At 34.4% G+C, this 12163-nt stretch overlaps 1 protein-coding gene across 4 annotated transcripts in view; it reads left to right on the top strand.

The window, feature by feature from the left end:
- erbb4b (erb-b2 receptor tyrosine kinase 4b) overlaps nt 1-12163 on the top strand; it is a 429788-nt gene that overhangs the window by 270524 nt on the left and 147101 nt on the right. The window lies entirely within an intron of this gene.

The following is a 12163-nucleotide window of genomic DNA, read 5'->3' as shown; positions in this document are numbered from 1 at the left end:
CTTCACTGTGAGTTCCCACACAAACATCAATCAACATGTATCACGAAATTCAAACGATAAATGCCGTTTTGACGCTCTTTAATGTGGCATCACTGATCTCATCACAGTTCAAGCCGCGGCGCGCGCGCGCGTGAGCGCGATCATCTGTGAGCGCGATCGATCATCTCTTCCTTAAGAATAAACATGAATGAACATCTAAGGTATGTTGAGGATACATTAACACTTACTGTCACGTATCATATGTGGTGTAATCGCTCAATCAGTGTTTCAACAGCGAAAAGACGTCAATATAACTGCTTGTAAACTAGCCTAAACAATGTCATGCAACTTTAGCATCACATTTACCTCAGGCAGTCATTCAGTGTCCACAGAATTTTATTCACTAGAGTAAATCAACTCTTTCACTAAATATATGACCTATATTAGCCGTTATATTCATTATATTCTACTTAACCAGTTAATGATATCTTGATTATTTCCTGTATGTTTAAATAAACCTGTCATGAAAATGACAGACACTGTGTATAAATGATTATATTTCAACAACGAATTGGAGAAAAAACAATTTTATTATTAGATTATTAGTTATTGCAAAAACTGCCTTATGTGAAGTTTGCATGTTTGCATACTATGTTATTTGAGTGTTGATTATTAGACCTAAAAATACATAGCAACTGAATTTAGGCTAATAGTTTGGGCTCTGTTGTTAACCTTTAATATTAATGTGCAAGTAAGGGCTCCCTATATAGTTTACAGCAATATCTTCAATACACTTTTAGTTATAATTTAATTCATTTAAGAACAGATACTTTTTTTTCCCAGTAAACCAATAAAAATAAATAAAAAGTCATTTTGTAAAACTGCTGTACCGAACCGTCAGTTTTGTGTACCGTTACACCCCTATTCAACAGTTAACATATGGGCTATGGCAGTCTTTGCTTTGATACACTATTATGTTGAAGGCCTACAGAGAAAATAGTTTTATCTTTAAGCAGTTGCACTTGTTCTGAATGCACTTTCTTGTAGTAGTCCTACAGAGAAAAATTTAAAATGCACTAGACCTAAATGTACTTTGTTTTTATGAGAGAACATTTAATTTTAAAATCTTTCTGTAGGCCTGTACATTATTATTTAATGCACAAATGAGTGGGGTCAAGTTAAACATTTTAGTTTGAATTTTATTTTATACTGTGCATTGTTGCAATGTGCTAAATAAATATTGGCATAATTTGTAATTTATTTATTCTTTGAAACTTTAATATTAATTTATGCAATTACAATGCCTTGATTTTAGTAAAGTTAGTAAACAGTCATAACCATAAATGCAATGGTACTAATAATTGGCATAATTTATTTCGGTGTTTCGGTTTTCGGTTTTCGGCCTTGGTTTCCTCTTTTTCGGTTTTCGGTTTCGGCCAAGAATTTTCATTTCGGTGCATCCCTAGTATATCTGTCATATACAAGCACACAGAGTGAGTGCTCTTTGATCTCTCTCGCAGGAAAGAGAGGGAGAGTTTTCATGAATATGGATATCATACTAAATTGATTTCAGACAACTTCCATCAGAAATGACTTAGCTGGTGTTTGAGCTGGTGGATGGATGAGGACCGGCAACTGGCAGTGAAATACAGCTAAATATCTGCACCTGGAATTGGATCCATAAAACTCAGTGAGAGGTTTGGTGGGGAACGCTGGAGCTTGACCAGCTTGATGATGGCGCTGCTCTCATATGAACCAAGTCTTTATTATAGTTTAGATCTGTCAATTTTGCAGGAGTGGTAAAGGCTAATCTTCTTGAAGGAGCCAGAGAGTCTACATTGGATAGTGTAAAGTCTGCTGTAGCACAGTAAAGTTTCTACTTCTTTAGGCCATATTAGTAAAATATCTCAAATATTCCAGTGGTAATTTCTTTAAGACTACTCCGGAAGTCATATAGTGAAAAAGTGTTAGCTTAGTGTAAATCAAAGTAATGTATATTTTCAGGGCTTGACATAAACTTTTTTGCTCACCAGCCACTGTGGCTAGTGGTTTTCCAAAGTTACTAACCACTCAGCATTTTCACTGGCCTCAAATTTTGACACCGATACCATGGGGAAAAACTGTTTTATATATATATTTTATATACTGTCACTTTAAGACCTGATGCACGGATCCATTATACAGTTACACGTGTTTTCTTTCTCAACTGTTTATGTTCACATTAAACAGGCCGGCATTTCGACAATTTTGTGTGTATTTGACTGTTTTAAGTGCAAAAAGCAGCGAAAAAGAACTAAATTTATCACTGAGAGGTGCGTGCAATTTGAATGTGAGCACAAAATCTGTGGGAATGAGTAAAATTATGCGCGATGCGTGCAATCCCATGTCAAAATTTAAGCCATGTAACACCAACAATATACATCCGGAGCAAATGAAAAAGTATTTATCTGGAGTGAGTGAGCGGAGGTGGGTAGTGGTGGATAAAGTACTTGAAAGCCATACTTGAGTAAAAGTATAGATATCTTAATAGAAAATGACCTTGGTAGAAGTTAAAGTCACTGTTTAGAATAGTACTTGTGTAAAAGTTTTAAAGTATGGGATATTTATTGTACTTAAGTATGAAAAGTATTTTTTATATATATTAAACGTACTTAAGTATTGAAAGTAAAAGTACAAGTAAATGAAAATACAAAAGGAGCAAAAACCTATTATTGTTCTATTAACAGTTTGAGCAGCAAGATTGTGTTCAGTTTTTACTCTCTTCCATTTTGATTTCTTTTGAATAAAGAAAAAGGCTAAATGTTTATTGTAAATTCTAAATATAAAAAAAGACTAAAATATGAATTATACCTTGATCATTCATTCAAAGTAGCCTACAGTAACTAATGTAAGAGACAACTTTAAAATGTTAAAATGTATTAGTAAATGTTAAAATTAACAACGGACAATACTGTTATTAACCTTATTTAATGTTACAAAGGGACTTGTACAGTGTTACCAATTCATTGAAACTTTGACTATCGAAATTATACACGTATGTAGGCTATATTATATGTATACTTTCACACGTTATTTGCTTCTATTTTAGAACACTTGATAATTATCTTATCAAAATATGTTACAGACTGTGCCGATAAAACAAAACAAAAATTCTGATTCGGCTGCATGATAAGGATACAGTTTAAATATGCAATTTCGCTGTGTTTTTGTCACATTGTTTTAACCGCTTAGTGTTCCTCTCAGCCTCGACGGCAAACACTCTGCTGGGGCCAGTTGCATAAACTTAGCCATTATGTTTAGACTGTGTCTTAAGAACTAATTTGACACACTAGCAATTAGTCAAGAGGTAATCAGTCTAATTTTTCTGATTCAAATTAGACCAATCTAACTTTAAATGTAACTGACTTTAAAAAGTTAAGAACAGTCTTGAAGAAAAAAATAGACGACTAACTTATAAGACTAGTCAAAGCAGTTTATGCAACCGGCCCCTGCTCTCCACGAATGCAACATTTAGTCAACAAACTAATTACTTTATAGTGATATGAAAAAACTATATCGTACTGTTTAACATACCATTTTGTTGTCTGTTTTAAATCCATTTTTGAAGTGTCGCGCTCTGTGCAGCACGCAGCCTCGTGTCAAAACAAACTCTACGAGGCATCAGTTTTTATTTACGAGGAGAGTTTTTATTTCGCCTCTAAGTAACAAAATGCTTTTGGGAAATGTATCGGAGTAAAAGTATATATTTTATTTAAGAAATGTAGTAAAAGTTGACAGAAATATAAAAACTCAAGTAAAGTACAGATTCTCCCAAAAAATACTCCAGTACTGTAACAAAGTATTATTACTTCGTTAACATTATAACACCACTGGAGGTGGGCTTTTGTGTCAACTCACTGTCGGAGAGATGAGAGAGCAAGAAAGCGCAGCTGCTATCGTGTATCTATTCTGCTGAAAATGAGTATTGGAAGCATTTCAGATATTTCAGTATCGATATGTATCGAAATATGAATATATTTGACAACACTACATTGCACTTAATTTATTATTTCAGATGCCTTTTTAAAAAGTACAATTGAAATATTAAAAAAAAAAAATATATATATATATATATATATATTCAGTCAAATTTCAGTCCATATAACATGATAGACATGATAGTGGCATATAGCAGAAACATCAGTTACTCACCAAGCATTTTGTGTGTGAATCATCATGTATTTTGTACAAATATACATGACTTTGATTTACAATAAGTTAACGTTTTTTCACTATATGATTGCTCATTCTTCTTATAGGTAGAAAGCATTATGTATTTTCCATTTAGATGAGGAATAAAGACATGAAGGTAAACGTCTTTTCCATTCATTATACTCTAATTACTGTGGTTTGTCTGTGAAGGACCTCCTTTCAAAAGCCCTGCTCTTTGTACCACACCTATTGTGTGGTACCAATTAAAAATTCTTCAGTATAGTTCATTTAGAATGTATTGAAATGTTAATGGTAAATGGACTGCATTTATATAGCACTTTCAACAGACCCATGGCCATCCAAAGCGCTTTACATATTGCCTCACATTCGCCTATTCACTCACTCATTCATACACCGACGGTGTATGTGTATGGCGTATGGCGTTCATGTGTTGAAATGTTGTTCTTTTCATTGCAATGGCATACATGCAGTATATACTCATTCAGAGGTTTTTGAATTGTTCTTTGAATCACTAGCTAAATTTAAATGCACATCTCACCATTGGTTAAAAAAATATGAGGGCCAATGTTAGACAGACACCAAACACAAACCCCTGCGTTGTGGTAAATAAACATTGCATACAAATTACAGTGTTTAAGGTCTAATGTGGCAGATGCGCGTTTCATAATTCAGAACAGAGATGGTGAGTTGGGGGGTTTGATGTTTTTGTAAGTGTCTCTGTCTGTACTTTCTGCTTCACTACCAGGGCCAGTTGGAAATGTCTCTTCTTCACAATGCCTGATCGTTGCTGTTACACAACAACTCTGCTTCCTTCTGATTGGCTGAAAGCACTAGTATAAGTGCATAGGCCTGACATTTACCACGCGCTACTTTTGTCTCCTTTTGTCAAATGAATAGCATGTTTCTTCCTGAAGAACTTAACTGTTCCTCCAGACACATCCATAATGCCACAGACTGTAATAGTTGTTGGCGGTGCAGTAATTGTGTCTGTCCGTTTGTTATGGCCACACTGTGGAAACTTAACATGATCAGAACTGTTTAAGATCACTGGTGGCGATTAGCAGTCAGCTTTTATTGTGTGTAACCAGGATGCAGTGTTCTTGTAGTTCTGAAGAAGTATATTTTGGCTCTATATTTTGAGCAGTGCCACTAGATGTGTCAAAAGTATTCACATTCATTACTGGGATAGAAATGTATATACTAAGGTTTAAAAAGACTTCTGTAGAAGTTGAAGTATCAACTCAAACTTTTTACTCAAGTAAAAGTACTGGTTTCAAAACTACTTAAAGTATAAAAGTAAAAGTAATGTAAGGAAAAAATTGGCATTACGGACAAAAGCTTAGGCCGCGCTACAGTGGCCTATAGTGCACTACCCCACCTCCTCAAAAAATATGACTAATGTTATATTAAAATGTTCATGTTGAAAAATTTGGGATGCACTAGGCTACCTGTTTCAGCCGCATATATGCCAATTGAAAACGCATTTTAGTACTATGCAAATACATTAAAGAACCATATGTGTACTACTGAGCTTTACATGATTTGTGTCATGTGCAGGTGTGATGGATCGCATACAAACCAATAGGGTGTCGGAATGCTATATGTTTATTCTTCTCATCCAATCACAATCAAATTCACTCTATCCTGATGGTGCGATTTATCTGGATAGGTTTTTATTTTATTTTAACGATGACAAGCCGGAATGAAATTGAAGTAACAAGGCTATTTTTAAAATGTAAGGAGTAGAAAGTACAGATAATTGCATGAAAATGTAAGGAGTAGAAGTAAAAAGTCGGCTGAAAAATAATTACTCCAATAAAGTATAGATACCCAAAATTCCTCTGAGTGCCACTTACTTTCTTTTTTTAATCCAAAGCCAAAGACTAAGACTATTATCATTTGCATCTATTTATTATTCAGACATTTTTATCTAAAGCACTTTACATACATCTTATCAGTTTGAGTTGTCAATTGGAATCAGATGACCTTGTTGCATAAATGATACATTACCAAAAAAAAAAAAAACTATTATGATAAATACATTTAGGTTCATCATTGTGTAGTCTTTCCTACACAAATGTTTTCTAACACCGTTCATTTTTATCCACTAAATTGATACTTATGATGTACAATCAAACACTACTATTGTGAAATATTATTATAAATTAAAATGATTTGAATATATTTTATATGAACAGTTACTTTAAATGATATTAATACTTTACGATAAAATGTAATTCATTCCTGTGAAAGCAAAGCTGAACAGATAAAAACTGTGGAAACTGTGAAATAACGAAATTGTCTGTCGAGTGAGAGAGCGGCCGCTAAACTTCCCCAAATTACTTCAAATAGAGAAAGTTATAAATATATAGATATATACACTGTATATATATATACACTGTATATATATATATATATATATATATATATATATATATATATATATATATATATATATATATATATATATATATATATATATATATATATATATATATATATATATATATATATATATATATATATATATATATAATTAATATAATATATATATATAATATATATAATGTATATATATATATATTATATATGCTGTATATATATATATGCTGTATATATATGCTGTATATATATATATATATATATATATATATATGCTGTATATATATATATATATATATATATATATATATATATATGCTGTATATATAAATATTTTCTATTTGAAGTAATTTAACTGTATACATTTGATTTAAAAAAATCTCTTTAATGCAATGCAAATTGCTTGGAATAATAGTTTCTGCTAAATGCATAAATGTAAATGAATCCCAGATTAAAATGAGGGGGCAACTACAAGCCATTTCTACTTTGATTCCTTGACACGTGTAAAACCCTGTGGCTTGTTGACTGTTTCTTTAAGCCAGATGAATAGTATAAGTTTGGGAGCAGGACTATCTGTTTGTGACCTGTGGCAGACAAAGGGAAGAAAGAGCTACACTGTCAAGAATGGACTTCTACACAGTTGTTATTATTATTAAAAAAATTTTGCATTTCAATCTGCAAAAGGGACGATTACAACATGAAATCCGGCTAGGTAGTTAACCTAGTGCACGTACATGGTTCAGCGACATTGTCTGGCTCTTATGGAACAATGTTTCTGGTCCAGAAAACATCTTCACTCACTTGCTTTGGCGAGGCAAAGGAAATAGAGCAGAGAGAGACATGGCATAGCAGACCGGGTAAATAATTCAAGTATTGTTCCACTTACTCAGTCCCTCTTCTAGAGTCCACTCGACGCAGCGTACATAACCCAAATGCAACTTTGCAATGATGACATCACTTGTATTCATTCACTGTATTCTTGGAAGATGACAGTGTTTAGGAACGTCAAGAAGACCAGGTGCTCCCAGAGGACTGTGATCCCCTGTCTTAGGCAGACTAACACGGAACAGCAGTGTGAGTCAAGGAGCGTTTGAAATCCCAGCCATACCCACAGGGAAGGAGACAACACAGAAGCTCTGCTCTCTCGTTTACTCACACTCTCTCTTTCTGCATACATTCATTCTTTTCTTGTTCACCCAATTTTCCCCGAGTCTTTGTGAAATCTGCTTTCGCTGCCCCCTTAACTCTATCTGTATCTTTCTTGTGCTTTCATTGAGCTGAGCAGGGTAGCGAAGAAGCTGCATGTGTCTTCCATAGCATTGAGGTAGAGAGTTTGTTCTTTCAAGGTCCATTTAAAAGAATAGTTCACCCGAAAGGGAAAATTGTCATCATTTACTCCCCCCTCGTGTAGTTCCAAACCTGTATGACTTTTTTTCTGTGGAAAGAAGATATTTTTTGGGGGAAAAATCGTTTTTTTTTTTCTGGCACAATGAAATTCAACAGGGTCTAGTATTAGTGTTGTCACTATTCGTTTGTGTTCCACAGAAGAAAGAAATGCATACAGGTTTGGAACAACATAAGGGGGGAGTAAATTATGGCAGAATTTACATAACACTTCTGAATTAATTGACACCCTAAAATGAGTCGAATATTTGCAGGACTTCATGGGTGATGTGACACAAATAGAGAAATGTTATGTTTTATGAAAGTTTGCTGCTACTACAGCTAAGTAGTACCGTAGCTATTTTAGTCAGTTACTCCCAACACTGGTCTGCTAAATGTTGAACACCCTGTAACCCTGAGACACATCAAAGCTGGAACAGAGCCCAGCAACATCTCTCTCAGCTTGTCAGACCTACACATTATGAGCCGTTTGATCCCGTCACATTATCATGTCATTCCTCTCATAGCAGTTCTCCAGAGATGTGTAAAGTGATCTATACCATCCATAAATGATATCTAAGAGAATAATGGCTATTAACTGTGCCGGGTTCAATCCCGAATCTGATCAAACCAGCCTGTTGGCATTGCTACCAGAGTTGAAATCCTCTGAGGTAGAAATTGCCCTGGATAAAATCAATTTGTCACTGGTTTATTCTGATATTGCTCTATTGATTTCCTGAGAGGTAGTGTGTGGGCGACACAGTGATGTGGTGCACGGGCTTCCCTTGTGACTGGCTTTCAATCGTCCTCCCTGCTGGGTTATTAAGTCAGAGTCAATGGAGTAAGCTATTTGAGCTATTTGTTTGAATGCAAAATGGTACAACTCTACCTTCAATTCGCCTTGAAAAGCATTTCAATGTTTGAATGTTGTTGATTTAAGGATTTTTGCATGAAATCATAACTACGATGTTTTTCTCTTTTTGATTTATTTTTAATAGTTTTAGGCTTTTTATATCTCTTGTTTTTTCAGTTGGTACAACATTATGTCATTTGCCCAGTAGCAAACTCACGGGTACAGCCATCCAAATTTTTTTTTATTTTTTGCTTATTTTTACTCTCCGATTGGTGACACTTTCTATGAAGACTGTATGTATAATGCATTAAATGCTAGGAGTCAAAAGTTTGGACACACATGACTGTATTTATTTTTCTCACGATCTTCAAAACCTTAAGATATAATGGTCTGCGCTTTAATATTTTTGAATATTTGTACACTGTAAAAAATATTACACACTATCTCCTATATATATTTTATAATGTGCACAATAACAACAATAAAGAAGTGTAGGGGTTTTGATAGGTAGTGTAAAAGTATTCTTTATCCTTCAATAATGCCATATAATATATAATGCATCTTATACATTGCATGTTCTCATAAATAATTGCAACAGTTAATAATGCATTATAATGTTCATGGTTGAATGTCATGTCTTTGTTGTATTTTTCTCTTTTAAGTGTAACAATGAATAGCTCAATATAATCATGAATTATAGCTCTGGTTACAAGTATTTGTGGAAAGATATTATGGATTAGAATGTGCATTAATGTTTTATGTATACAGGCTTCATAGTGTTACCATCTGCTACTGTCAGTCCAGAAAAGGAGCTGTTTCGTCTTGTGTCCGTGTCCTCAAAGGCCTCGAGAGGCAGGTGATTTGTAATAATTATACCACGTCCCACTGCTGAGGCAAAGGTTAAACTTCGCATCCTTTCTTTGACATTTCAAAGTGGCGCTCTGTTGTCATTTTCAGAAGAATTTGAATGTTTTTTTTTTCATGCCTAGGCAAACATTTTTTACTCAACATTTGTGCACCTCATTGTTTTTCGTTATTTTTTTCAGCCAAACACAAATGCAGCTTAGGCAGTAATTACCTCACAATAATAACAACCTCCATAAGAACAGATGAGTGTGTGTGTAAATGTAACAGTTTCCTTTATTTTCTTTTTCAGCTAGTTTACAGTTTCTTTAGTTCTGTGCTGTCTGTTTTCTTTCTCCCACTTTCAATTTTTTGCTCTTGAAACGTGCTTTCTATTATTACACATTTTCCAGAATTTGAATAGAAAAGGATCAATTTCAAAGGTGCAGTATGTAATGTTGACAGCTAGTGGTTGAAATGGGTACTGCAGTCCAAATTCAAAATATTGGAGAGGGTTGTTTCTTCCACCACCTAGTCGACGCTCGCACAGGTTGCCAAATTGAGAACATGCAACAGGAATGAGTGAAATTGACAATGGAAAGCTACGAGCCTTAAGGTCTTCGCACACTGTGTCCGAAATTTTAGAATGTGTTATTTCGTATATTTGTTATCCAGTGGATCTGAATTGTCCAAACCCCTCTCAATATACTTGCTACGGATGCGAAAAACGCAGAAAAATCAAAGCTGATCCACATTTTTTTATGATGGACGAAAGTTTCGGAGACGGTGTGTGAACGTGATTGACCCAATGTGAGGTTGTATTTATTTTTTAACGCGTGAACATTTTGGACTATTAAAACATGGATTAAAACAACTCATCAACTTACAGTGTAAAGGTTAGACTGTAAGTTGATGAGTTGATTTTATCCTTGTTTTAATATGCCTCTGGACATAGAGTTTTTTAGATGGATGCCGAGGGGTACTGTAGAATTTGCAATCTCTGACCTAGTTTGTTTGCTGGATTTTATGGCAGCAATACGCTGTGTTTTCCGGCAACTGACAACCTGGAGTGTCAAAATACTATTGGGTAAATTGGCAGGGGGCGGGATCACACAGACCAAAACAAAAACAGACATTCTGACACAGAACGCACATTTCAAAGTAGAATAACTGGGTGTAGCATTGTTTTTCGGAGAAACAAGTATGTGGACTTAGCATGTTTTCTAAATATCTGCAAACATATTATGGTATTTCTGTGCTTTTTACAGTAAAACAAAATACATACAGCACCTTCAAATATGGGTTTCATCTCTATTCATTAATTGATTGATTTCTTATTTTCCATTCATTGGTCCATTCATTAATGCGTTTGTTTTAATATTTCTTTGATAGTGGTGGCAACTATCAAGAAATTGCCGGTAGAGTTGTATTGTTCTATGAAAAGCTGTAGTAACTTGTGACATTATACTGTAGCTATATCATGAAGTAAATTCTTGGAAGGGTTGGGTGCAACTAAGTGTTTACTTGCTTTACTTTCCTCTTCGAATTTCAAAGCTTATTTTTATTTGAGCTGTGTTATTCATAATTGAACCTTTGATTGGACGTATTGTATGATATTATCATGAATCTCTGATTGCCTCTCTCAATTGTAGTAGCTCTACTCATTATTCTTATTTTTCAGCTGTGGAAAATGGGCTTTAACATGTCCTTCATGCAAGCCATTTACTTTCCTGCCTTTTAGAACAAATTATCTTGAAAGAGGACTTTGTTTTTGTCAAGGTTTCTGTCTGTGCTGTCTCAAGGTTCGGATTTTGTACTTGACGCTAGGTTTTTATAGATTGTTCTGTCGACTTAAACCACAAAAAGCCTCTGATCAAGTTAATGTTAATGCCAGGGACTACAGATGAAAATTAGCCTGTGTGGCTAAATCTGGCACATTTACATGACGAACTTGAGTATTCATGAGTACTCAATTAATGTGCATTGTCCCTTTTAAAATAAAGAATAAAGAATTTTGTCCACTTAAAAAAAAATTAACACTTTCGGCTTCGCTCTTAAACATTCACATTTTTCATTTGCATTCACCACATGACTTGAATGAATACAGTGATATTCTAACTGAAACCGTTCTGGATAAATGCCTTTTTATTTCTTGTGCACACAAAGGGCAGATGCACATGTACACGCTTTGACACAGGACATTCAGATACTGCAATCTTTATGTACTGACATCTATGTAAGTGTGTTGTCACTGTATCGGGAATCTTGAGGCTCAAAAACTGTGAATGTGCAGCCTAGCATTAGAAATGCCCAGCTAGTATAGGTACTGCTCTCATGTGTGTTGTGGTTTTTACCTTCTACTAGTTCTCTTTGCTCTTTCTTGCAGATTCACCTGATATTTCCTCTGCCTTTTATTTCATATGTAAAGTATTAGGTGTGCTCTATACAGAACTGAATCAAGAATGCCATCTGAATTCCAATTCAGTAACAGAATTTGAATCAAATTTGAAT

This window comes from Gobio gobio (genome assembly GCF_949357685.1).
Source record: "Gobio gobio genome assembly, chromosome: 7".
NCBI classification, from domain to species: domain Eukaryota; kingdom Metazoa; phylum Chordata; class Actinopteri; order Cypriniformes; family Gobionidae; genus Gobio; species Gobio gobio.
This window is presented reverse-complemented; position numbering and strand designations above follow the sequence as displayed.